The 25419-nt window shown below is 44.3% G+C and overlaps 1 long non-coding RNA gene across 1 annotated transcript; it reads right to left on the bottom strand.

The window, feature by feature from the left end:
* Positions 1-19150: 19150 nt before the first annotated feature.
* On the bottom strand, positions 19151-20266 carry LOC307025736. The gene is made up of 2 exons (XR_013804245.1): positions 19997-20266; positions 19151-19475 (listed from the first exon to the last, which is right to left on the bottom strand). It is a non-coding gene; the product is annotated as an uncharacterized lncRNA (long non-coding RNA).
* Positions 20267-25419: the final 5153 nt, after the last annotated feature.

Below are 25419 nucleotides of genomic sequence, written 5' to 3' on the forward strand. Positions count from 1 at the left end.
AAATGCATTTGTGGATGGTGTTTTACATTTACAAATCACATATTTACACACAAATTATTTGTATGTTCACACAAATAATTATGAGACATATCTATTCCCATACATCTCTCTCATATACTACCCTCCAATTCTGGTTTAGTAAGTCATTCTTAAATGCAATTATGTTATCTTCAGTTCTCAATCTTTTGTATTTGAAATGGCTAGCGACTTAAGGTTTCTTAGAACTGCAGTGTTAGACTATAAAAACAGGTAAATGATCACTGGTGTCACTATATAATAGTCCGATTACTGTATTGTTTTCCATAATGTTTGTGAATATGTTGTCTATTAATGTTGCAGAATGAGAAGTGATTCTACTAGGTCTGGTAATTTTAGGATACAAACCCATACTGTACAATGTATTGATGAAGTGTTCTGTCATTTTATGCTTATTTGGATTCAACAGGTCAATATTGGAATCCCCACTGATAAACATCATTTTTTGCATTGAGGGGCGCCTTCATGGAGCGATGGAAGCGCTCGCAGAGGCCGTTAGCCTGAGGGTGGTAAGCGGTAGTCCTGTGCAGCTTAACCCCCAAACCGCCTGCCACAGCGTTCCAGAGTTCGGACGTGAACCGAGAGCCCCTGTCTGAGGAAATGTCCGACGGGGTGCCAAAACGACACACCCACGTTGCAATGAAGGCCCGGGCAACGTCTGCGGCCGACGTCGAAACGAGCGGAACCGCCTCCGGCCAATGGGTCGTTCTGTCCACCATGGTCAGGAGGTAGGAAAACCCCTGAGAGGAAGGCAATGGACCAACCAGGTCAATGTTGACGTGATCAAACCTCCTCTCAGGCACCTGGAAACGCTCCAACGGGGCCTTCGTGTGGCGGTGCACCTTAGCGCGTTGACAAGCCACGCACTCTCTGGCCCAAGTCCTCACGTCCTTTTTCAGCCCTTGCCACACAAACTTCACCGCCACCAAGCGTACCGAAGTCTTAACGCCGGGGTGTGACAGGCCGTGCACAGCCTCGAACACAGGATGCCTCCAGCTGGCAGGGACGACAGGCCGCGCCAGGCCCGTAGAGACGTCACACAGGAGAGTAATGCCCGCGTCGCCGAACACCACGTCCTCCAAACACAACCCAGTGCTCTCCAGCTTCAGAGCCTGGACGCCTGGTCCGCCGCCATGCGATTATAATCCAGACCCAACTGGACGGTACCGATGACGACCCTGGAGAGGCAATCAGCAACCAGGTTCGACTTGCCAGCCACGTGCTTTATGTCTGTAGTGAACTCTGATATGTAGGACAGCTGTCGCTGCTGACGTGCCGACCAAGGCTCCGCCACCTTTGACATGGCGAAGGTGAGCGGCTTGTTGTCGACAAACGCCGTAAACTCCCGGCCTTCCAGCATGAAACGGAAGTGCCGCACGGCCAACCAAAGACCCAGGAGCTCACGGTCAAAGGCGCTGTACCTGCGTTCTCTGGGCGTAAGCTGGCGGCTGAAAAAGGCGAGCGGCTGCCAAGCGCCCTCCACCCACTGCTCGTGCACTGCGCCGACCGCGTAGTCCGACGCGTCCGTGGTGATGGAGATGGGAGCCGTAGATGATGGGAGTGCCAGCAAAGCCGCCTGAGCCAACGCGGTCTTGACCTCAGCAAAAGCGATGTCCGCCTCTGCAGTCCAGTCAATCGCCTGGACGGGGGTCTTGCCTTTCAACGCTTCATACAGCGGCCGCATGATGTGTGCGACCCGGGCAATGAAACTGTGGTAAAAAGTCACCATCCCCAGAAACTCACGGAGCGACCGGGCTGTGAGCGGGCGAGGAAAAGCCGCAACAGCCTGGCAGAGGTGCCGCACCGCCTTTGGTGACGCGGTGCCCCAGGAAATCAATGTCAGACATCCCGAACTGGCACTTTGCAGGATTGATGATTAATCCGTGTTCGTTGAGCCGCGTGAAAAGGGCTCGGAGGTGGAACAGGTGCTCCTGCACTGAAGCGCTGGCGACGAGTATGTCGTCGAGGTAGACAAACACAAACGGCAGGTCCCGCAGCACCGAATCCATCAGGCGCTGGAACGTCTGAGCGGCATTCTGAAGCCCAAAAGGCATCCGCAGGAACTCAGAAATTCCAAAAGGCATTATCACTGCTGTCTTGGGAATGTCCAGGGGGTGCATGGGCACCTGGTGGTATCCACGCACCAGGTCCACCTTGGAAAACACCCCCGTACCGGCCAGATGCGCCGAAAAGTCCTGAATGTGCGGCACCGGATAGCGGTCAGGCGTAGTGGCGTCATAGAGTCGGCGGTAATCCCCGCACGGGCGGAACCATGTCCACCACGGGTGACGTCTTCACTCGACGCTTGAACTACGCTCCGTTGAGCGCCCGTGTCACACAGAAACAGGCTCCCCGAAACGCTGTCGCTGACGAAGAGGAGCCGCACGTGCTCAGGGCCACTACTGAGCGCTGGCCCCTCCGTTTCCCGGAGGTTTGTAGCTGCACGGAGCGATGCATTTCTTCGCCATTGTCCCGAAACGTGCGTGGTAAATACACTCTCTGGTGGCTCCACGCCGGCTCGACATAGCAGTGTCCGGCCTCCGCCACGCTTTCTTGACTGTAGATGGGCCGCTGAGCGTCGCGGCTAACGTCTCTGCACCAGGCTGTTGTGTAGCCAGGAAAAAACGATCTGCTTCCTCAGCCAAGGCACGGGGCTCCGTGACAGGCGTGTTGGCTAGCGCCGTCTGGACCCGGGGAGGCAAGTGACGCAGGAAAATCTCCGTGAATAAAATCCGGGGATCTTCCCCCCCTAGCAGATTTAGCATTTTCTCCATTAGCTGATATGGCTTGTTGTCTCCTAGGCCTTGAATGTCAAGTATCTGATGGGCCCTCTCCTTAGCAGATAAGCCAAATGTCTTAAGGAGAAGGGCCTTAATCGCCTCATATTTGCCATGGTGTGCTGCGATAAATCCCACCAACCTGGACGACGCGGAGCTTCCCAGCGCTGCTACCACATGGTAGTATTTCAGGCAAAGTGCGCCTCCACATGTGCGAACCATGCCTCCGCGGCGTGCTCCCAGAATTCCATCAGCTTTATGAAAACATCGCGGTCAGCCATGTTCGTTAATTTCCCGGAAACTTTCTCTGAAAAGTCAGGGTCACCAGTGTAGTGCCGTGAAAAGGGAGACGGAGGCAGTGTATTAAGAATGGACTTCCACACTTTATTATCCATTAAACTCTCAGAGGTTAATACATGAACTGCTCTGCATGACAAGCTAGCAGGAATGATTAGCTACAGCTCAGTGTTCCCACTAAAGGGTCCGTGCGGCAACACAATACAAGAGGTGAATTATGTCCAATAACGTGTCACCACAAGTGCATCATTCCTTGATTTATTGTAAAATGAATCTGAACTTTTTACTTTGACTTCTGTTATGATGATAAACTGAAGCAATTTCAAAATTAACATTGTCCTACTTAGTTTATAAGGAAATTATGAAGAGGAACAAATTAAATGATTTGAAAATGATAACTATATAGGTGCTGACGTTGTTGGCGGTTCTAGTGTTAACATACATTTAAATTAAATCTGTGTAATGGCAAATGCCATGATTTTCTTACCTGGAATTCTGTCTTTTTGAACAGACTTTTTGATTGAGTCCTAGCTATATTGTCTGCATTTCTGGGGTTAATATGAATCTAATATGATTGTCATCAGTCTAAATTAGATTTCAAATGATTAACTGTGTATGTAAGATCATAGTGTGGGTTGAATCCATTTTCATAACCACTGTCTTTTAACTGATGAGGAAATGCGGAAACTGGGCTTATTCATTAGAATTTCTTATGACTTGACTTGACTTGCTTGACTCTCACCACAGTGACTTGGGACTTGCTTGATACTTGTAGGTCAAGACTTGAGACTTGTTCATGACTTTCACATAGGACTTACACCCACCTCTGCTGATTTATTTCATTGGTATATTTCCAGTTCCTCCAGGTCCCTGATGAACACTTTGGCTTGTTCTGATGATCCATTAAGCTTGATGAAGATTTTGCGGTTTGCAGTCCATGTTGATTGTATCTTTCGCTGTTTTCTCAGGAATCGGGCCTTTCTGGCGATCTCAGCATTTCTTTTAGTGAAGTGTTCATTCATATATATATCCGAGCCCTTAAGCCGTCTTCCCTTTTTCAGAGGTTCAGTTTTATGTTTTCTGTTGGCAAACCTTATTATTATTGCCGGTTTATCAGTTTTATTTCTCCGTGGTAGCGGGTGACAGTCAGGCGAGATATTTGATAGTTGGTGCTTGAGAAGACTAAACATTTATCTGCAGATCCCTATAAAGTATATTCATTACTCGTTATTCTCTACTAATAGTTAATTAAAGACTGAATATAATGGCTATTTTGCACATCCCTTTCAAGATTTCAAGATTTTCTAAGGTTTATTGACATATCATATACACAACTAATTCAATAACGTGCTTTAACCACTAGGCGGTGCACACAAGCTGTACCTGTACCTGTACCTGTACCTGTACCTGTACCTGTACCTGTATTCCTCTAAGCTAATAAGAGTTATTAAAGCCTAATAACTTGCAGCCGGTTTCCGACTCCATCTATGAACGTTACATTGGTGTCAGAAGTGACTTTTTCGAACGGAGGACGTCTATCCGGACGGGTGTTCGTAACTGCGTCACGGAGCTAGCAGGTAAGCTAGCGGAGATGGATAAGTTCAGCAAGATGGGAGTGAAGCAGGAAAGTAGGAATGGAGAGGAAGAAGGAGCAGGCGGGTGGTCGAAGGACATGAGCGGGAAGTTCATGAAGGCACGGGAGGTGAGAGAGAGCCTGAGGGAGTCGGCGGTGAGGATGGCTAGAGACGCGGGAGTGGCGCCATCTTCAGCGGCGTTTCGAAACCAAAACCGGGCACGATGTAAACAACAATGGCGGCGCCCATCAACCGGTAGCAGCCGCCGCGTCTGTGAAGACACCCAAGTACTTGGGTAAGGCTGACTGGGAGGCTTTCCATGCCCAATTTCAACTGCTTGCACATGCCGGTGGGTGGTCAGTAGAGACTAAAGCACTACAGCTAGTTTTGTGCCTCACAGATGAGGCTCTTTCATGTCTGCTGCTGCTTAGCCCGGAGGACAGACTCAGCTACGAGGCGCTAGCGGGGGCTCTGAAGAGGCGGTTTGGACAGTGTTTCCCGCCAGAGCTGCTCCGCAATGAACTCAGCAACCGCTGTAGGCAGTCTGGGGAGACGCTTCGGGCGTTGGCTAATGTAGTGGAGAGCCTGAAGCGGCGGGCGTATGCACACATGCCGCCCGGAGTGCAGAGTGAGCTGGCACGTGATCAGTTCATCAGGGCTCTCCTCCCTGTGGACTTGAGGGTCGAGGTTCAGCTGCAGCATCCACAGTCCTTGCAGGCGGCCTTGGAGATGGCTGTGGAGAGAGAGGATGTGTGGAGGGTAGCTGCGAGGAGCAACGGAGGGCCGGTACCGCCGGCTGTGAGGAGCTGCAGAGAGGAGGAGAAGCCTGCATGGGTTACCGAGATGACGGAAATGATAAGGGCTGTTTCTTTGCAGCCAGCACGCAGACCAAGTACCAGGGTCTGCTGGGGTTGTGGTCAGCTGGGACATTTAGCCAGAGACTCCCCCAAGGCAGGCCGGACCCAGGGAAACAACGGGGGGTCCGCATAAAGGGGAAGATGCGGAGACAAGCCCAAAAACTCCTCAACCAAACCACCGTTTTATTGTCATCAACACCGGCATCAGAGCAAGAAGCCCGGCAGCACAGCCGGGGGAACCAGACGCTACGCCTTTCTGAAGAAGATGACAGCACCGGCTTGGAGCCTGTCGTCGCGGTGGGCCGGGCTGGTGGTGGAGAGTCCTGTTACGTCCCTGTCGCTGTGGAAGGGGTGCCCTGCGCTGCACTGGTGGACACAGGTTCTACAGTAACCCTGGTGAGACCAGATGTGTTGCCCAGTGGGACTATGTTGGAGGTGACAGCGGTGCATCTCCGCACAGTCACGGGAGAGCTGGCGCCTATGAAAAGAAGAGGCACGCTGACTGTGTTGGTGGGGGGAGTGGAAGTGCATCACCCCGTGTGGATAGCGGAGGTGCAGGACCCGTGTATTCTGGGTCTGGACTTTTTGAGGGCGTCTGGCTGCCATCTGGATTTTCTAGCTGGTACAGTGAGTTTCCATGGGGGGCCGGTGATCACTATGACCCGTATCCACGTCCCGGCTGTATCTGCGGGGAGACCCCTTACACCCACTGTGAGTACTCTAGGAATGGAAGAAAATCCTTCCTCCTTTCCCGTATCCATGGTGACGCCCACTCAGGACAATGCTGCACCGGTCACCCCGGACTGTGCCAACCGATCACGGCTCCCCCTCAGTTACCCCGGACGGGGGTGGAAGAGGCTCAGTCGGCAGTATTGGAGGTGTGGCCGAAGAACTGTGGCGGCCTAAATCCAATCAATCAATCAATCAATCAATGTTTATTTATATAGCCCAATATCACAAATGTTACATTTGTCTCAGTGGACTTCACAGTTTGTACAGAATATCAGTATGACAATACGACACCCTCTGTCCTTAGACCCTCACATCGTACAAGGAAAAACTTCCAGAGAAAACCCACAGTTTAAAGGGAAAAATGGGAGAAACCTCTGGGAGAGCAACAGAGGAGGGATCCCTCTCCCAGGACGGACAGACGTGCAATAGATGCCGTGTGTAAATTGAAAAGATAATACATTTGCAACATAGGTCGTCCAAATGTTTGGAAATGCATGTGTGTATAATAGGAAGATGAATCCACGAGTATATCCATCCAGGACTTATGATCCAGGACCACAGCCACGACTCAAGATCCAGGGCTCGCAATCCATGACACAGGACCCTAGGATCATCCATGACTCCGGATCCCGACGTATATAGACACCAAAAAGAAAGAAATTTGGGGAAGCTGGGTTAATCTGAACATGAGAGTACACAGGTATAGACAGAGAGAAGGAAGAAGTAAGATGTCCCCTGACAAACTAAGCCTATATCAGCAAAACTAGGGGCTGAATCTAATCAGCCCTAACTATAAGCTTTATCAAAAAGGAAGGTCTTAAGCGCACTCTTAAAAACGGATAGGGTGTCTGCCGTCCGAACACAAACTGGAAGCTGATTCCACAAAAGTGGAGCTTGATAAGAAAGGCTCTGGCTCCCATTGTACTTTTAGAGACTCTAGGAACAACCAACAACCCTGCATTCTTGGAACGCAATGCCCTAGTAGGACAATAGGGTATAATGAGTTCTTTAAGGTAAGATGGCGCCTGCCCATTAAGGGCTTTGTAGGCAAGAAGAAGAATTTTAAATTCTATCCTGTGTTCTATAGGGAGCCAGTGTAAGGCAGCCAGAACAGGAGTAATGTGGTCCCTTTTCCTAACTCTGGTTAGTACACGAGCTGCAGCATCCAGAGCAGCTGTGGCAGCTGCTGCTAGAGTTCCAGGGCAGTTTCGCCATGAAGGAGGAGGAGGTGGGCCGAACGCATCTGGTGGAACACGAGATTGATACGGGGGACGCGCGTCCCATCAAGTGTCGCCCGCGCCGACTTCCCCTAGCTCGTCAGCAGGCTTGCGAAGAGGCAGTGCAGAGCATGCTGCAGGCAGACATCATCGAGCCCTCCGACAGCCCGTGGGCCGTTCCGGTAGTCATGGTCCCCGAAGAAGACCGGTGGCTGGCGGCTGTGCCCAGACTACAGACCGGTGAATGGGGTCACTAAGAAGGATTCATACCCCCTGCCCCGCATCGATGAGTCCCTGGACCTGGTCACCGGGTCGTCGTAGTTCTCTTCCTTGGACCTCCGCAGTGGGTATTACCAAGTTCCTCTGGCCCCAGACGCCTTGCCAAAAATGGCTTTCTGTACCGGCCGGGGACTTTGGCAGTTCAAGGTCCTCAGTTTTGGGCTTTGTAATGCCCCGGCCACGTGTGAGCGGTTGATGGACAGGGTGCTGTCGGAGATTCTCCGCCAGCAGTGTGTGGTTTACCTGGACGACATCCTGGCGCATGGCAGTTCGTTTGAGGCGACCCTGGGATCTCTGCGAGTGGTGCTGGAAAGGATCAGAGCCGCTGGTTTGAAGCTACATCCAGATAAGCGTCATTTCATGCAGAGAGAGGTCACTTTCCTGGGCCACAAAGTGGGGGGTGAGGGCATCGGCACCCTGCCAGAGAAAGTGCAGGCGGTCGCGGGCTGGCCAAACCCTCGCAACCAGAAACAGCTGAAGAGTTTCCTGGGCCTGGCTTTGTACTACAGGAAGTTTGTACGGGGTTTTGCTTGCACTGATGCACCCCTGTTCCAGCTGCTGCAGAAGGAAAGGGATTTCCTGTGGCGTTTGGTCAGCCACCAGACTCCCTGGACACGCCTCCAGGCCCGAGTATGCCAGGAGACTTCAGGACCGCCTCGATTCCGCGCACGCCTTTGCCCACGATCAGCAGAAAAGCGCTGGGGTGAGACAGAAGCGGAACTATGACACCCAGACAAGAGGGCAGCATTTCCAGGCTGGGGAGCTGGTGTGGGTCTACAGCCCGCAGCACACGAAAGGCCGGTGCCCAAACCTGGAAAGCCAGTGGGTGGGTCCTTGCAGAGTACTGGAGAGGTTGGGGGAAGTGGTCTACAGGGTGCAGCTGCCACCCAAGGGGGAAAAGTGGTTCTCCACAGAGACAGGTTGGTTCCGTACAGAGGAGTCGCTTCCCCACAGGGAAACCCCACAGCTGGCCCTTCGACATCCTCACACAGGTCCTCCGGCGAGCGGAGCAACAGGGCCTCATCCGGGACGGAGTGCTACCCACTTTGCGTTCCCCTTTCCCCGCCTGGGCCGGAACCGGCCACCCCAGGCCCCCTGCCGAGAAGGCAGTCACGACCCCCGAGTCGTTTCAGAGACTTTGTGTGTTAGTAGAGTTTTTTAGTGAGACCCCTTGTTTATGGTAGAGGGCAAGAATGCGCCCTGGTCTCACTGGAAGGGATGGTAGTCCACCCAGACCTTCCTAGTCAAGTTCAGTGTGTTGTTGTAGTGTTTGTGCTGAGTTTGGTTTGTTCCTCGTGGGAGAGGAACTTTGTAGTGGGGGGGTAGTGTAGCGACCATGATAGGAGGCTGAGGGTGTCACTCAGGCATCCCCCGTCTCTTGGCCAATCACAGAGCTGCACAGGATGCTGGTCTAGGTGCGGGCCTGTGGTTGAGGGAGCGGACGGGGGAGGGCGGGGAGGTTGTGACGTAGACACTGGTATATATAGGTGTGTGTGTGTGGGAGTTATAGAGGTTGTAAGGTGGAAACCCCAAGCTGTACCTGTACCTGTACCTGCACCTGTATTCCTCTAAGCTGATAAGAGTTATTAAAGCCTAATAACTTGCAGCCGGTTTCCGACTCCATCTGTGAACCTTACAATACATAATGTATGTCAAAATGGATATATCCGCCTTCTTTCATTTATCTTTCCATTCCCACAACAATATACATAAAGAAATGGCATATTCTGGACATAGTTCGAATGGTGATTAATCATGATTAATTAATTTTTAAGCTGTGATTAATCTGATTAAAAATGTTAATCGTTTGACAGCCCTAGTTTTCACATAATTTTACAGGATATTGCTATATTGTTTCACATGTTTTACTTCTAATATCTGTAAAAAATCACAGACAGAAAGGTATATCCGTCATTTAATGGTAAGCTATTGAAATGTGTTGTGTTTTGTCTTGTCTTTTTCTGTCTTTGGTTTCATGTTTTATTTAGAAAAGTCTTCACCCCCTGTCTTGCCTGTCGCTTTCTGTCCCTCCTACCCAATTGTGTTCAACTGGTGCCCCAGTGTTTTCTCCTCCCTCCTCACCTGTGTCTTGTTTGTGTGATTAGTCTTGTGTGTATTTAAGTTCGGTTTTTTCTGTCTGTCATTGTTGGTCCATTGTTTGTCGTTGACTGTGTTCACGAGGTAGTGTTCTGTTTTGTTCCTTAAATCCTTGAAATAAAGGTATTTTTTCTGTTTATTCTGCATTTGGGTCCTGCCTGTAGTGATGGTGAGATGAAGCCTTATGAAGCTTTGAAGCTTTCCAGCCAATTGGTTCGCAAAAGGGTTCATCTCATGAGGCTTCATCCTGGATTTCATTTGAACACAAACCCCCTGTTGGTCAAAGTGTGTAAAACAGGGAGATTTGACATCTCAACAGTGTGCTCTATCTCATACCGAGTTCCCAATGTTTAAAGCCTTATATAACTCTAAACAACGAACATAAAATCCTATTTTCATGTTAACAATATTGTTTTTATTCCAGTTGAATGATTGTGATTGAAAAGCCTAAGGAGGCTAGTAAAGATTGCAAAGAGGGATTTGTATTCCTTAATATTTGTAAACTTAACCATGTTGTATTCTGAGAAAGGCGAAACCATATCAAAGAATACATTTATTAACTACATTATCTCATTTAGCTGTAGCTTTTATAAACAACAAAAAATAAATATTGTTCAGTCGTTGAATCAGGGACCCTGCGGCAGAGTCCTGCACGGGTCTGATTTTCAAGACCCGCTCCCACCCCGCACCCGCGACGTGCAATACCGAACCCGCCCCGCTACCCACACATATTACCAATTAGTTCCGCAACCCGACCCCACCCATCGGCACAGGATCCGCAACCCGACCCGAACCCGCATATATATATGAGCAGTGAAAACGTGCAATTATTAACACACGCAGTTGCATATTTGTCTCAAAAAGCCTGGGATGTTGGTTATTTTCTCCATCTAGGAGCACACCAAAAGCCTCCCAGACGTTGGATTTCGCTCTTGAGGAAGTGTTGGAAAATGCTGTATTCTCCGCTGGAGAGCTTCACTTCAGCCATTCAGAATGTACAGCGCTCAGAAGCAGATTGATGCGCTGCAGAGGTTATGATTATGCACGGTCCCGCGGGGGAGAGGTCTGAGGATTTAACATTAAACTAAATTATTATTATTTTAATATATTTATTATGCAACACCCGCGACCCGACCCGCATCACCTTTGTTTTACCCAGAACCGAACCCGGAAAAAAGTGTTTGAAAAAATACCACCCGCGAATCACCTTTTTTGCGGGTCACCCGTCGGGTACCCGCGGGTACCCGATCCGATGCAGGACTCTGCCCTGCGGTTGTGAGTCAACTGCTTTCCAGCTGAGCCACAGCACACACACTTAATCTCACTGAAAACACTAGATCATATGTATTCCTGTATTTATTCATGTGTTTATTCCTACATTTATTTATGCTTGCATCCATTTATACTTATGACATGTTCCAACCTCTATATAAGTGAGAGTCTGAGCTCTTTTAATTCCATCGTGTCACCGGGCCCGGGTACATGAAGGATAATATGTTTCTTATTATACATCCATGGGTATTATGAGCGTTGTGGTTCAACGGTTCAACCGATCTGAATCGCTTCCTGAAGCAGTCACGTGGTAACGACAGGCAGCGAGGCTTCGTTTGTCATCGGTGACGTCACTGGCCCAAAACGATACAAGCTTCACAAAAAGCTTCGGGGATTACTCAACACATGCTCCGAAGCCTCGGCACAATATGTAACATCACTACCTGCCTGCTTCACTCACCCTAACAGGTGTGTCTCCCATCACCCAAAACCCCTGACTATTCTTTCAACTCGGTATTTACATTCTTAGATTAAAAAAATATTTCATATTGCATAAACGCCATATCCCAACGTGCATTGCGGCTAAACAATCCAATCATTGAGCTTCTAGCTGAGGATCTTGGGTAATCAGTTCAGTGGGTGTGTGGTGTATCGCAATGATGCTCGAAATGTCCCTTATTGGCATACGTCTGTTTCCAGTGATTTTATTTTGAAATTCAGTTCCTGAGGAACGGCTAAAAAGCCAGAGATGATAGAATTAAACGAATAAATAAAAACAAGGATAATTGTGTGTTATTGTTGAGTAAATCACAGTGTGTTATTTAGAAAAGAATAATAAATTAGAAGGAAAAAATTATTTAACCTGTTAAGCACTAAGCATCCCCCCCGATACCGGGGGAATGACGCGTCATCTGCAGGAAACAGCGTCTGAGGGCATCTTAATATTCAATAAACTATGAATGTTTTATATCCATGTAACAGGAAGAAACTCAGCTATTTATTTTTTAAACCCACGAAGCTAGCGCTGAGCCTATGAATTAGCCACGAGCGAAAAAATGTTAACGCATTACTGCACAGATGTCACTCATAACACCCTTATTACTTACTGTAGCTGCACGTCCAACCCATCGATTCGCATCGTGAGAAGACACAGAATCAATCGGAACATACATCATCACTCCATGATAACAACTCGCGAAGATATTAGCAAGAACAGACATCAAAACATGTGGCGCTAGGTAGCTAAAAACGGCAGAATGGCTCACCTTTGTCGTTGTCTGGTCAAAAGTGGTCTTCAACGGCCTTAAAACGATAAAAACGCTGCTCAAGTTAATCCATAGGTTAATCCAATGTGTCTGTGTCCCTTTGAAAGGATTTCTGATAATCCATAAGCAATAAACCTGCTTTTCCGTTTCCAGATGTCAGAGCGAGAGATAGGTTCATTCTAATGCAAAACTGCGTACGCATTAGGGATGTTAAGATTCACCGATTTGCATCGGTGCACGGGCATAAACGTTCAAGATGCGAGTGCACCGGTTGAAAGAGTGCACATCGGCTACAGTTTGGGTTGAACTCGCGATGCATCGATTGTAGCATCTGCATCGGTAAAAAAACGATTCATTCATAGAATATCCCCAGCACTCAGCAGAGACGATCTTTGATCTTTGCTTCGCACTACGGAGGTCAAGATTCTCAGATCAACACACATGGAAGTCGAAGAGAAAGAAAGACACAGCACCGAAAGATACCTACAAATCAAACGTTTGGCAACACTTCGGATTTTTCAAGAAAGACGGTCAACTTGAAAAATCGCTCGCAAATTGTAAACGATGCCGGGCCGCTTTAAAGTACACAAGTAGTACGAGGAACTTAGCAGCACACATAAAGAGGCGACATGGGGTCTGCGGCTGAAAAGAGACACCTGAAAGTTAGACATAGAGTTAAATCACTCAGTGAGGTGTTCTGTCAGAGAGAGTGGTGTTTAGTTTACAACAGCCTGTGACTGCCAATAATAGTTTAAATGTTTTCCTTACAATTGTAAGCAGTTAAACCTGTTTGTGAAAGGTTATTTGTATTCTTTATTGTTCATATAGAAACCACACCACTGCTTTCAGCTCACTGGTGAGTTAGCCTACGAATGAGTGTTAAGCACATCAGGCTGGCAGTTGTATGGGCATTGCACTATGGTAGTTGTTATTTGCATATTGTTAATTATAGGCAGTGCATCCTTAAATTGTTTAACTGTGAGGTGTTATACAATTGTGCTGTACTCTGAAGATTTTTTTACGGTAGAAAAGGTAAAAAAGAAACAGCATGATGGGATGTGCAGTACCAAATATGTAAAGCACTTTTTTGTTAATTTATGATTTGCTGCATATAAGAAATAAAACAAAAATCCTCTGTCGTACCATAAGTATCATTATTTTTACATCGTGTGAATCGCTTCGTATCACCCCGTATCGCATAATGTAGAATCAAATCGTATCGAACTGTATCGCAACAGGGGTGAATCATATCTTATCGCATCGCCTGGTGTTTCAAATGTATCGTTAATGTATTGTATCGTGGCAACGTATGGAGATGCGCATCACATCGGCCTCAGTGATGGAGATGCACATCCCTAGTGCGCATAGCTCTCATTTCTCAATGGTAAGGTGTGTGTGTATGTGGAAATTCCCCTTTGATTCTATTGGCTCTAACGGTCAGAAAGAGAGTTCAATCACCAAAATCGACCAATGGGTTCCAGAGAAACGGTAAAACCCCCATTTCCACCCAAATCACCTCAGAGGTGGATTTTTGTTTGCTAAACCTCTCTAAAAAGGTCAAATGTCACTTGTTTTGCATCAATCTTGTTACAGGGTACTTATTATATGTTGTACTTTGGATTCCTAAAGCTTTTAGTCTACCTTACCATCATCCAAGGGTAGTTTTCACTATAAGTAAAAAAAAATGTTTGGACGGACACTATAATTTACAGTTTACCATGTTCAATCTGAATTTCCTTTAAAATAAAAAAACATCTATATATTGATTCACAGGTTTATCATTACTTTGAGAAAAAAGATTATTAATGTTCCCCTTTTAGAAGTGTAGTTATGGTCATTTGTTCTGGATATGTCATTTTCGAGCCTGAGACCTGAAAAACAGGCTCAGTGCTTAACAGGCTAAACAATACAGATTTCAGTATTTTGAGGTTCTGAGCCCCATTTGTTTTCCTCACAGACGGCAAAAAAAGTCAGACATAATACGAATTAAAATAAAAACAATAATTGTGTGCTTCTGTCCTTTTCTGTGTATTTGTTTAGCCTCCATCTGTCAGGCTTATCTGTGGATGCTGCTGATAGTAACACTTACACTTGGCAAATCTAAGCAGGCGGAATTTTTACAAGGTGCAAGAAACCATCCAATGATTGTGCCAAGCTGGGAGTCAATTTAATCTACAGAGTACTGTATCAATTGCTTTATGCTTTATTTCATGCGCTTGTTAGCAGTTGGTGCGGCTAAAGCATCAGACTCCACTAATTGAAAGAGGCATATGAGTATTTATGGAGATATGCCTATTTAAATTATGTCACTTTCTGTTTTTTTCAAGTGATCTAGAAGGTAGGTTTGGGCTGTCAAAACCACTTGATAGTTAATCGAGTAGGCAGTCTCTGTAATTAAGAACTTTTCCCTGTCAAAATCAATGAGCATAAGAATTAACAGAAACAAAAGGTCACATTCGTCTCTCAAATAGATGTGGTTTGTGGCTCTTCTGTACTTGGTATAGTTGGATATCAGAGACACTGTGACAGCCCTTGAAAGAGAACTGATACCAGGAATTACACAGGCTGCATGAGGCTGTCTTCAGACTCAATCTCTTACTGAGAAAAGGCAGGCAATGTTCTTTCAACGTCTAGTTCTCCTGATTCTATCCTGTTCCTGTAAGCTATGTCCATCATCAATTACTCATAAAGGAAAACACTAAGCAAGGATCTGAAGAGTGAAGCCTATGTGGAACATTACATTTGTATGGGAATCTACAGATTATATAGAAGTCTTGGAGAAAAATAGCTTTTACTTAATTTGTTTACGGATTGACGATTTGCGTAGGCTTTTCATATAACATGCGTAATTTCCTTTAATGTATTGGTTTTCGAGGGGCTTTTGTCATGTTCTTGGTCAAAATCCAAATGTTGAATGAATGATTTTTATTAATCTTTTTCATCACTTGGTACTGTGTGTGAGTAGCCTAAACATTTTGTAATTACTGAAATGCTATAAGAGAGTAGCACTGACCTGGGGCCTCATTTATAAAAGGATATGCCCTCAAAAAATGGCGTACGCCAGTTTTCTACGCAATGTTTGCGATTTATAAAATACTAACTTGACGGGAAGATGTGCAGTCCTCCATGCAAACTCTAACCCATGCGTATGCACTAAGCACAAAAAGGGGAGAGACGAGAAACTGCTTCACCATTGGCAGAAGGAAGAATGGAGAGAAGTATGTGGAAATAATACCATAAATAAAATGTTACCTCTCATTTATCATATATGAAGAATTCATTTTCACAAATTGATTCAAGCCAATCTTAAAATGATTTAACAAACGCCTGTTTGAGACTCCTCAGTGCACACAAAAACATAATTTGGATAAATAAATACAGATATGTTATTTAAAACCACCTCGAATATGTTGTGTTAATGTTATGAAATATTTGTTTTGATGCTGCAAGCAGGACAGAATTACGTCTAAACTGACGCCGTTTTGCATTTCTATAGGTTGTAGATACGAGCATGGTTTTATATACTATCATGATTAATCGTGTTTTATGCCGTTTGTATGGAGCTAATTTCCTGCCATAACTCCACAAACAAACTAAACAGGTTTTACAAATGCCTTATGATTCACTAACAAACACAATGTGGTTTGCAAATACAAAACACCATCTACAAACTAATGCATTTAGTTTTGCAAAGAAAAAACGTATCTATCAAACAAACAAAAAACATTTTTCTATTAAATCATATTTCAGAGACAAATTCAGCTTAGGTTTTACAAGTACAACACTTTTTTTTACAAGTACAACACTTTTTGTACAACTACAACACTTTGTTTTACAACTACAACACTTTCTTTTACAAGTACAAAACTTTTTCTTCTCACCGCGGAATATTACTGCCAAAAGTCACGTGACTCACTCACGTGAATTTGGCACAGTAATATTCCGCCGTGGCTGCCACATGCATAGATATATATATATATTAGGGCTGTCAAGTTAACGCGTTAATAAAAAAAATTAACGCCACTAATTATTTTAACGCGATTAACGCATGTGTATTTTTTGTCCTCGGCCGCCCCGTAGTTTCAGAGCGCATCGAGTTTAAAATACCACCTACAAGCTGATGCTGAGAGCCCCGCTCGTGCCGTCCGCTTGCGGCAGACCACACTTCCACGCTCACCGGCAGGCACCGACTGGCCATCGGGCGGACCGGCAGGGTGTGTGTATGTGCGGCGCGAGCGAGCGAGAGAGAGACCTTACGTGTATTGTTGTTGTTAGCATCTGGTGCTAACTAGCTGCGCTAACGGATATAAGGAGCTGTTTAAATGAAAACAGAGGACCGACATTTTGCTGACAACTGCGCCGAGCACTTGACTTTATGCAGGTAGCCAGACAGTGGGACATTGTGCGAAAAGTCAGCACACTCAGCACGGATAGTGCAACATGATTGCAGCTCCCGTTCGAGCATATGCCTTGAGTTGCGCATAGCTCCAATGATCCATCACACACACACACACACACACACACACACACACACACACACACACACACACACACACACACACACACACACACACACACACACACACACACACACACACACACACACACACACACACACACACACACACACACAGAGGTTGTTTTGTTTAATATTCATGAGAATATTTCTCATTTTTCAAATGATAATAAACATTTGCATAAAGCATATTTGTCCACTCATATGTTGATAAGAGTATTACAAACTTGAGAAATATTCCTCTAAGGTACATTTAGAACAGATAAAAAATGTGCGATTAATTTGCGATTAATCGCGATTAACTATGGACAATCATGCGATTAATCGCAATTAAATATTTGAATCGACTGACAGCCCTAATATATATATATATGGGCACATGCTCCACGGCAGCAGGGGGCGCCACTGAGTCCATCGGGAGGTTGAGCAGAGCGTGGAACAGCCCTTGCCAGTCTGATGACAGGTGTTTCAGCGATCCAGCGAAACCAAGCGGCAAACTCTGGGGAAGAGCCGGGACGGCAATACGGAAGTGCTACATACTGCAGTTCATATATTGGCCGATAGGCGATGACTGCAGAAAGGAGCAATTTCCATAGACCCCCGTGTTAAAATGCCCAATTTTACAGCAGAAAAAAACATGTTTCTACCCCTGGCTCCATACATTTTATTATCGATATAGTTAGATTCCACCTTCATGATTATGGATCTGAGTGAATTGTTTTCTAACACAACCCTTTTATTTATATTAGGTCTTAAAGTTTTTGCATAAATTAGGGCGTGGTCACATTGAGTGACCGCTCTGTCAAGTGAACTGTATGCATCACTAAGGTTAATTTAAATTGGCTATGCTCAAGTATGTAGACAAGCTAATGTCGAAGTAGTAGTGTATGTGAAATCAACCTCACAATAAGATGTGTGTATATTACAATTATTAATGTCATATTTCAAGATGATTACTTAGATATTACAATATGGTTTGTTGAGCTGGAGTTCATTATTGAGCTTACACGTTAACGTCACAGTCATCTGAAGAACAAACCCAAACCTTGTTGTTTTTATTAATTGCATTACCAAATGGGTATCAAATAAACAGTAAGCATTGGTAACACAACTTCCAAAGTTACAGTAAAATAAAAAGGACACTGACTTGGACAATACACAATCCAACATGTTCAACAGAAGAGAATCAGTTATATTGTTTTTACACATGGTACTTTACATATATATCTGTTTGTTTAAGCTGTCCAGGTGATGCAGACAGGCTGGACCAGAGAGTGAGAGACAGAACTGGACTCCTCACAGCAGTGAACTTCAGCTCAGGTACAAAGACTCTTTTTTTCATACTGTACAAATAATCTAGAAAGATATTGGTTTAAATGAATGAAGTATTGACTTTAATACACTGATATACATTCCATTAAACAATACTAGATCACCTACACACCAGTGAAGTTGAGGGGTTTTTCTGTGCAAAAAGTTACATTTAGATGTTAACAAGCAATATGATTTTGTCAGCTTTCTAATTTAATGTATTAAAGGTAAAGATATTTAACAAATTGTGAGAACTGCTACTATTTATCTCTGAATATTGTTCAAAAAAACGTGGTAAAAGTTATTTTTTCAGTGAGACAACAGAGCAAGCTTCTACAGTTGCACTACGTTTTGATAACAGTTAAATATTATTTTGATAATAACATATATTTCAATGTTGATGAACTTCATACTGTTCATTCATAATCTGATTGTCTTTGTAGCTCACTGTTGAAATAAAAAATAAAAAACATTACAATTACAAAATAATTATATCTACAGCCCCTAAACACACAAACACACCACTTTCATAAATAACACAGTTGTTCTGCAATAATATGTTTTATGTTTCCTGTAATTTTTGTTAGGAAAGGACATGCCTGAAAGACACAACATTTTCTCCTTCTCTGAGGGTCAAGAAGAACATCCAAGAGGAACATTAAAAGCTGATGTTATGAGATTTTAAGACCGGTACACTAAGAAACTACTTTTATTGTAAAAACAGTCAGCTGATCGAATGCACCTATTTCCACATCTACACTCCATCAGCTGATTATTTCTATTTGGCTCGCTTTATGAGCTTCACATCACTTGCGCCTTGTACCGCAGAGTTTGCAACATCACAAATAAATGGGGCCAATCTTCAGTCAGATGTGAATGTGTAATCTAACATTTTCAGTAAGAATAATGGACAAAAGGAGTGCAAATACAAATACAATTTATTGAAATGTGAACCAAAACTTAATCAAACATGTTTTAAATAAAAAGCACATATGGAAAGAAGGTGTAAAACGATTAAATGTACAAGTAAACACATTTAGTCAAATAAAGTGACAGACTAGGCCTGTGCAGTTGGTATCAGCTTTGCCCAGCATGGGCTCCTCCATCAGGCCTGGTCCCCCTCGCTGAGGAAAGAACCTCAGTCCTCTCCGGGCCAAACAAACAGACGGGATGTCCATCACACGGAGGTTTCTCCCTGAAGTCTCTGCAGCTTTCTGGACACCACGCTGTCTCAATCCGTCCACACTGAATATGAGAGGGGGAAATGAAAATAACAAATGCTTTAGACAATAAGAAACATAAAGTTGACTGTTGAGTTGCTCAATTCTTTTAGATTGTCAATACTATTACTGTATAACTCATATATCAGGTTAAGAGGCATATTCAAATAAAGATTGGTCTTTAAATACATGTTGTCTTTTGAATTGTTTGTCTAAAGTCAAGGATCTAGAACTGGTACTTAGTTTTAATGATACAGTCTGGTTATTATGCTGTTTGGAGGAGGCCTCACAGGTAAGAGCACTAACTAGCTACCATCACATGTACCTTAGCTTGACTTACATGTATTAAACGTATAGTTAAGTGATATCAAAATATAAATAACTAATGTCATGCAAACATATTAATATTTGCTTGATTCCAGTGTTGAATTTAGCACAATTGCATACAAACGTTAAGGGATTTTAAGATTCTGAAGTATTATGCTAAAACCTCAATAACTTAGATTATTATTTATAGTTTTGCTGAGTAGTTTCATGTCCGCTTACCTTAGAAACGTGAAATGCCACGGCAGTGTGCAGATTCCGGGGAGCATGTTAGCTTAGCTTGGTAGCTTCAGCTTGCTCTCGAACTTTCAGCTCTGTGGCAGCAGGTCCCAAACACTAGATGACTCACCCGCGCTGCTGGCCAATAGAGAGGCGAAGTCCCGCCCATCTACTTCCGACCCATGGGACCCCGGAAGCGGGAAATTATACATTGAAGTCAATAGAGAGGCGAAGTCCCTCCCTTTCCGGGGGAGCTCATGGGACCCCGGAAGCGGAAAATTATACATTGAATTCAATGGAGAGAGAAAACGTATCTTTTGATCCCGTTTGAATTGTGCCACGAACTACACATATGATGTTTGTCAATTTAAAAGAACATTTTGCAAGTCAAAAAAATAAAAATGTGTCGTAAAACTGTGAAGTAACACATTTTTTTGTGTTAAGCCGCTCAGTGAACTACATGTCTCTGGTCCCGCACAATACGCGTCACCAACACAAAGATGGCCGTCACGTTGGCACATTTCACCTCATTCTATCAGAATGAGAATAAAAGTATAAAACGAGGTGAAAATCACTATAAGTCTGGGCATGTTGAAAGCTGTACATACACGAAAGGGGAGTTAGTCGGTTCTGTAAGAGCCAGCATGCGGGACCGGCTTTACAAGGTTTCGGTGAGTAACATAAGTGCAATGTTTAACGTTAATGTCAGTCAATAAGGAGGAGAATGAAAAAGAAGATGATGAACCACAGACCCGGCATATAATGACTGCAGTGTGCAGGGCTGTGCTAATTTATGTTACTGTTATCAATAGCATTAGTTGACTGAGAAAATCGTCAAGAAAAAAAGTTTAGCGATGTTATGAGTCGACTAGCATAATATGCCCACGGCTGTGATTGACAACCTGGACAGCCAGTCAGAAGCTAGAGTGCCAACCTAGAGAGCCAATCAGAACCTAGAACGGGTGTACTGTATACGGGTGTGTATGCTATGGATAACATTAGTGTTCACAAGAAAAAGGTACACTCCCGTGTTTTGTTTTAGTTGCTCTTCAGATTGAAGCGGCCAGTTTTATATCGACTATATGTGTGATCTCCTTTTTACATCTCGTTGTGTCATTTGAGTTTATTTGCTGTGTGTAGATTCAAGGATTTTGGTTATCTTGTCAATTTGTTTGGTTATCTAGGCACAGCTGTGTGTGACTCCCTCTGGTACACTGGTATGTGTTTTCCTAATGTAGAGAGCATTGATTAATTCATAAACTACACACTGAGTCTAGATCCTGACCAAATCCTTTTTTTTTTATCAAATGTTTTTCAAAAATGTAATACACATTTAAAAAAATACAATGTACAATCACAACCAATACAACACAAATTACAAAAAATACAGAAAAAACAAACAATAACAACAATCAGACAAGAGGACAAAACTATGGAAAAATAAACCCTCCCACCCCCAGATCCGGACCATCCTTGTATTGCTCATTCAATCTATTATAGCATGTTAACAAACATGGTACTTACTTTATTTGTACAGATCTACATGGGAGAGGATGGCGCGATGCAGAGCGCTGTCTGTGGTTGTGCACGGGGGATGTACAAATGCAGCCACGCTGCAGCATTGGCAATATTTGCCATGTGGCAGATCAGCTCCACAGAAGTTGAGTGCCAGTGGAGGAAGCCTGGCACTTCAAAAGTAGTCCAGCCGGTGTCTCAACTCTACCAACAACAAGAGGAGACCTACAACCCACTGGCCAGAGACATCGCCACTGAGGAAGTAGACTGGTTCAGGTCTGCACTGAGGGGCGCAGCGTGGCATGGCATGGCTTTTGTCACCTGAGCCAGAGCTGCAGCCTCAACATCAGGCCATTTTCAAAGTGCCGGAGCTGGTGAAGGAGCATGGGGGTCGGGGGCTTGAGGCAATTCTTGCCTCAATGCGACTGAGCAGAGACCAGCAAGTTGCCATCCAGACAGCCACCGTAGGACAGCGGACAAATCCTCAGTGGCAGTTACACAGGCAGGGCAGGTTGACAGCCAGCAATTTTGGTGCTGTGCTGAGGTCGGGACTTTCATCCACTCCATGAAGAGGGTGCTTGGGGGGTACAATTTAGACGGAGTCATGGCTGTCAACTGGGGAGTTGTAAACGAGGTGTATTTGGCCAGTGTGTTTGGCCTTTTAAGTGTGACACATATGTAGTGATAAATGCTTCACTTGACCACTGTTCCTAAATAAAAAAAGTTTTCTGCATCGTCAGTCATTTTTTCCAAATAATTACCAATATTTCACAAATTCTTCATGTAAACTTAAGAGCACAGCTGTATGTTGAGTGTCAGCTTTGCTTGGTTCATCTTACTGGGGGCAGCTACATGGATGTTGGTGCAGTCCACAATCATTTTGCAGTTGAAGGCAGAATGAATTTATTATTGACTCAGAATGAAGCACAACTTCATGTCATACAATACATTGACTTTATTTGTAATTGTGTAAAAAAATAAAGCATTGATTAGCAAGCAGGACCTGCAGGAACAGAGAACGGTGATGGATGGAGCTGGGAAGAGAGAAGAATTAAGAAAACAGATCAACTTTATTATCGGATTTTAAAATTTCAATTTCAAAACAAGTTGCCGCTCCTACAGTTTTCTAGTATGTAAAGATGATTTCACATGACCTATGCAAAATATCACACTCAATACATGTGTGTCTCTGGGGGGTGCATTGTGCCTTTGATGTATATAAATAATATACCATAACCAAATACTATTACGTACAGTGGAAATCAGGTTGCCAGAGCAGGTCAGTGTGCATGTTCCTCAGGGTCTCAGCAGTTACAGGTGAGGTAAAGAAAATAAAAGAGAAAAAGGTCAGTAACAACACTTTAAAGTAACAACACTGAATAATTATCTCTTTTAATAATTTTCTCTCAGTAATCACTCAACTACTGTCTTTCCAACAAACAGATTGACTTACTCTCACTATCATCACAATGAAACACGTCCAGAAGAATGTCATGCAAAGCTCCCTGCCTGCCTGCCTTCCTTCGACTCTCCCTGAACTGCTTCCTTAGCACCCGGTGGAGGGCGCAGTAGGCTACTCTTCAAATGTTTCACGAAATACTTACCATGATGACTACTCTTACTGTTTAACATTTTGGTGTACTTCATGTAATAAAATAATAACTTCATGGTAAGGCTACTAAAAATGACAAGGCTTAGTAATGTAATGCTAACTAACGTGCTCGCTACTCGTCGCTACTAGCTAGGTAGCTAACTTGACTATGTTCCATGCACAACATGTATATTACCTATGATATTACCTGATATGTCTGATCCAGCGACTCCTGGTCCTTTCATCAGACGGGAAGTGATAGAACGAGCAAGTGGTATGATCACTTTTGTGATTACAACATGGTACAAAGCACACAGGCATCTTGTAAAAGTGAATTTATTGGAGCAATCTCTTATATTTATTGGAGGCAATAAATCAGTTATGAAATCTTCTTCTTCGCTTTAATTACGAGTCTCAACCACTTGGAGCATTATCGCCTGTGACATCACATACGCGACCCAGAATGGGATTTGGGATTTGTAGTCTTTGTAGTCACGTATTTTTCATAATCTTATATTTCAACAGTTTTACGACAAAGTGTGACTTTTTTGACATGGAAATGATTGTTTAAGATTGACAAACATCATATGTGTAGTTCGTGGCACAATTCAAACGGGATCAAAAGATACGTTTTCTCTCTCCATTGAATTCAATGTATAATTTTTCGCTTCCGGGGTCCCATGGACCGGAAGTAGATGGGCGTGACTTCGCCTCTCTAATAGAGAGGCGAAGTCCCTCCCTTTCCGGGGGAGCTCATGGGACCCCGGAAGCGGAAAATTATACATTGAATTCAATGGAGAGAGAAAACGTATCTTTTGATCCCGTTTGAATTGTGCCACGAACTACACATATGATGTTTGTCAATTTAAAAGAACATTTTGCAAGTCAAAAAAATAAAAATGTGTCTTAAAACTGTGAAGTAACACATTTTTTTGTGTTAAGCCGCTCAGTGAACTACATGTCTCTGGTCCCGCACAATACGCGTCACCAACACAAAGATGGCCGTCACGTTGGCACATTTCACCTCATTCTATCAGAATGAGAATAAAAGTATAAAACGAGGTGAAAATCACTATAAGTCTGGGCATGTTGAAAGCTGTACATACACGAAAGGGGAGTTAGTCGGTTCTGTAAGAGCCAGCATGCGGGACCGGCTTTACAAGGTTTCGGTGAGTAACATAAGTGCAATGTTTAACGTTAATGTCAGTCAATAAGGAGGAGAATGAAAAAGAAGATGATGAACCACAGACCCGGCATATAATGACTGCAGTGTGCAGGGCTGTGCTAATTTATGTTACTGTTATCAATAGCATTAGTTGACTGAGAAAATCGTCAAGAAAAAAAGTTTAGCGATGTTATGAGTCGACTAGCATAATATGCCCACGGCTGTGATTGACAACCTGGACAGCCAGTCAGAAGCTAGAGTGCCAACCTAGAGAGCCAATCAGAACCTAGAACGGGTGTACTGTATACGGGTGTGTATGCTATGGATAACATTAGTGTTCACAAGAAAAAGGTACACTCCCGTGTTTTGTTTTAGTTGCTCTTCAGATTGAAGCGGCCAGTTTTATATCGACTATATGTGTGATCTCCTTTTTACATCTCGTTGTGTCATTTGAGTTTATTTGCTGTGTGTAGATTCAAGGATTTTGGTTATCTTGTCAATTTGTTTGGTTATCTAGGCACAGCTGTGTGTGAATCCCTCTGGTACACTGGTATGTGTTTTCCTAATGTAGAGAGCATTGATTAATTCATAAACTACACACTGAGTCTAGATCCTGACCAAATCCTTTTTTTTTTATCAAATGTTTTTCAAAAATGTAATACACATTTAAAAAAATACAATGTACAATCACAACCAATACAACACAAATTACAAAAAATACAGAAAAAACAAACAATAACAACAATCAGACAAGAGGACAAAACTATGGAAAAATAAACCCTCCCACCCCCAGATCCGGACCATCCTTGTATTGCTCATTCAATCTATTATAGCATGTTAACAAACATGGTACTTACTTTATTTGTACAGATCTACATGGGAGAGGATGGCGCGATGCAGAGCGCTGTCTGTGGTTGTGCACGGGGGATGTACAAATGCAGCCACGCTGCAGCATTGGCAATATTTGCCATGTGGCAGATCAGCTCCACAGAAGTTGAGTGCCAGTGGAGGAAGCCTGGCACTTCAAAAGTAGTCCAGCCGGTGTCTCAACTCTACCAACAACAAGAGGAGACCTACAACCCACTGGCCAGAGACATCGCCACTGAGGAAGTAGACTGGTTCAGGTCTGCACTGAGGGGCGCAGCGTGGCATGGC

Source organism: Notothenia rossii, assembly GCF_949606895.1.
Source record: "Notothenia rossii genome assembly, chromosome: 2".
Classification (NCBI taxonomy): Eukaryota; Metazoa; Chordata; class Actinopteri; order Perciformes; family Nototheniidae; genus Notothenia; species Notothenia rossii.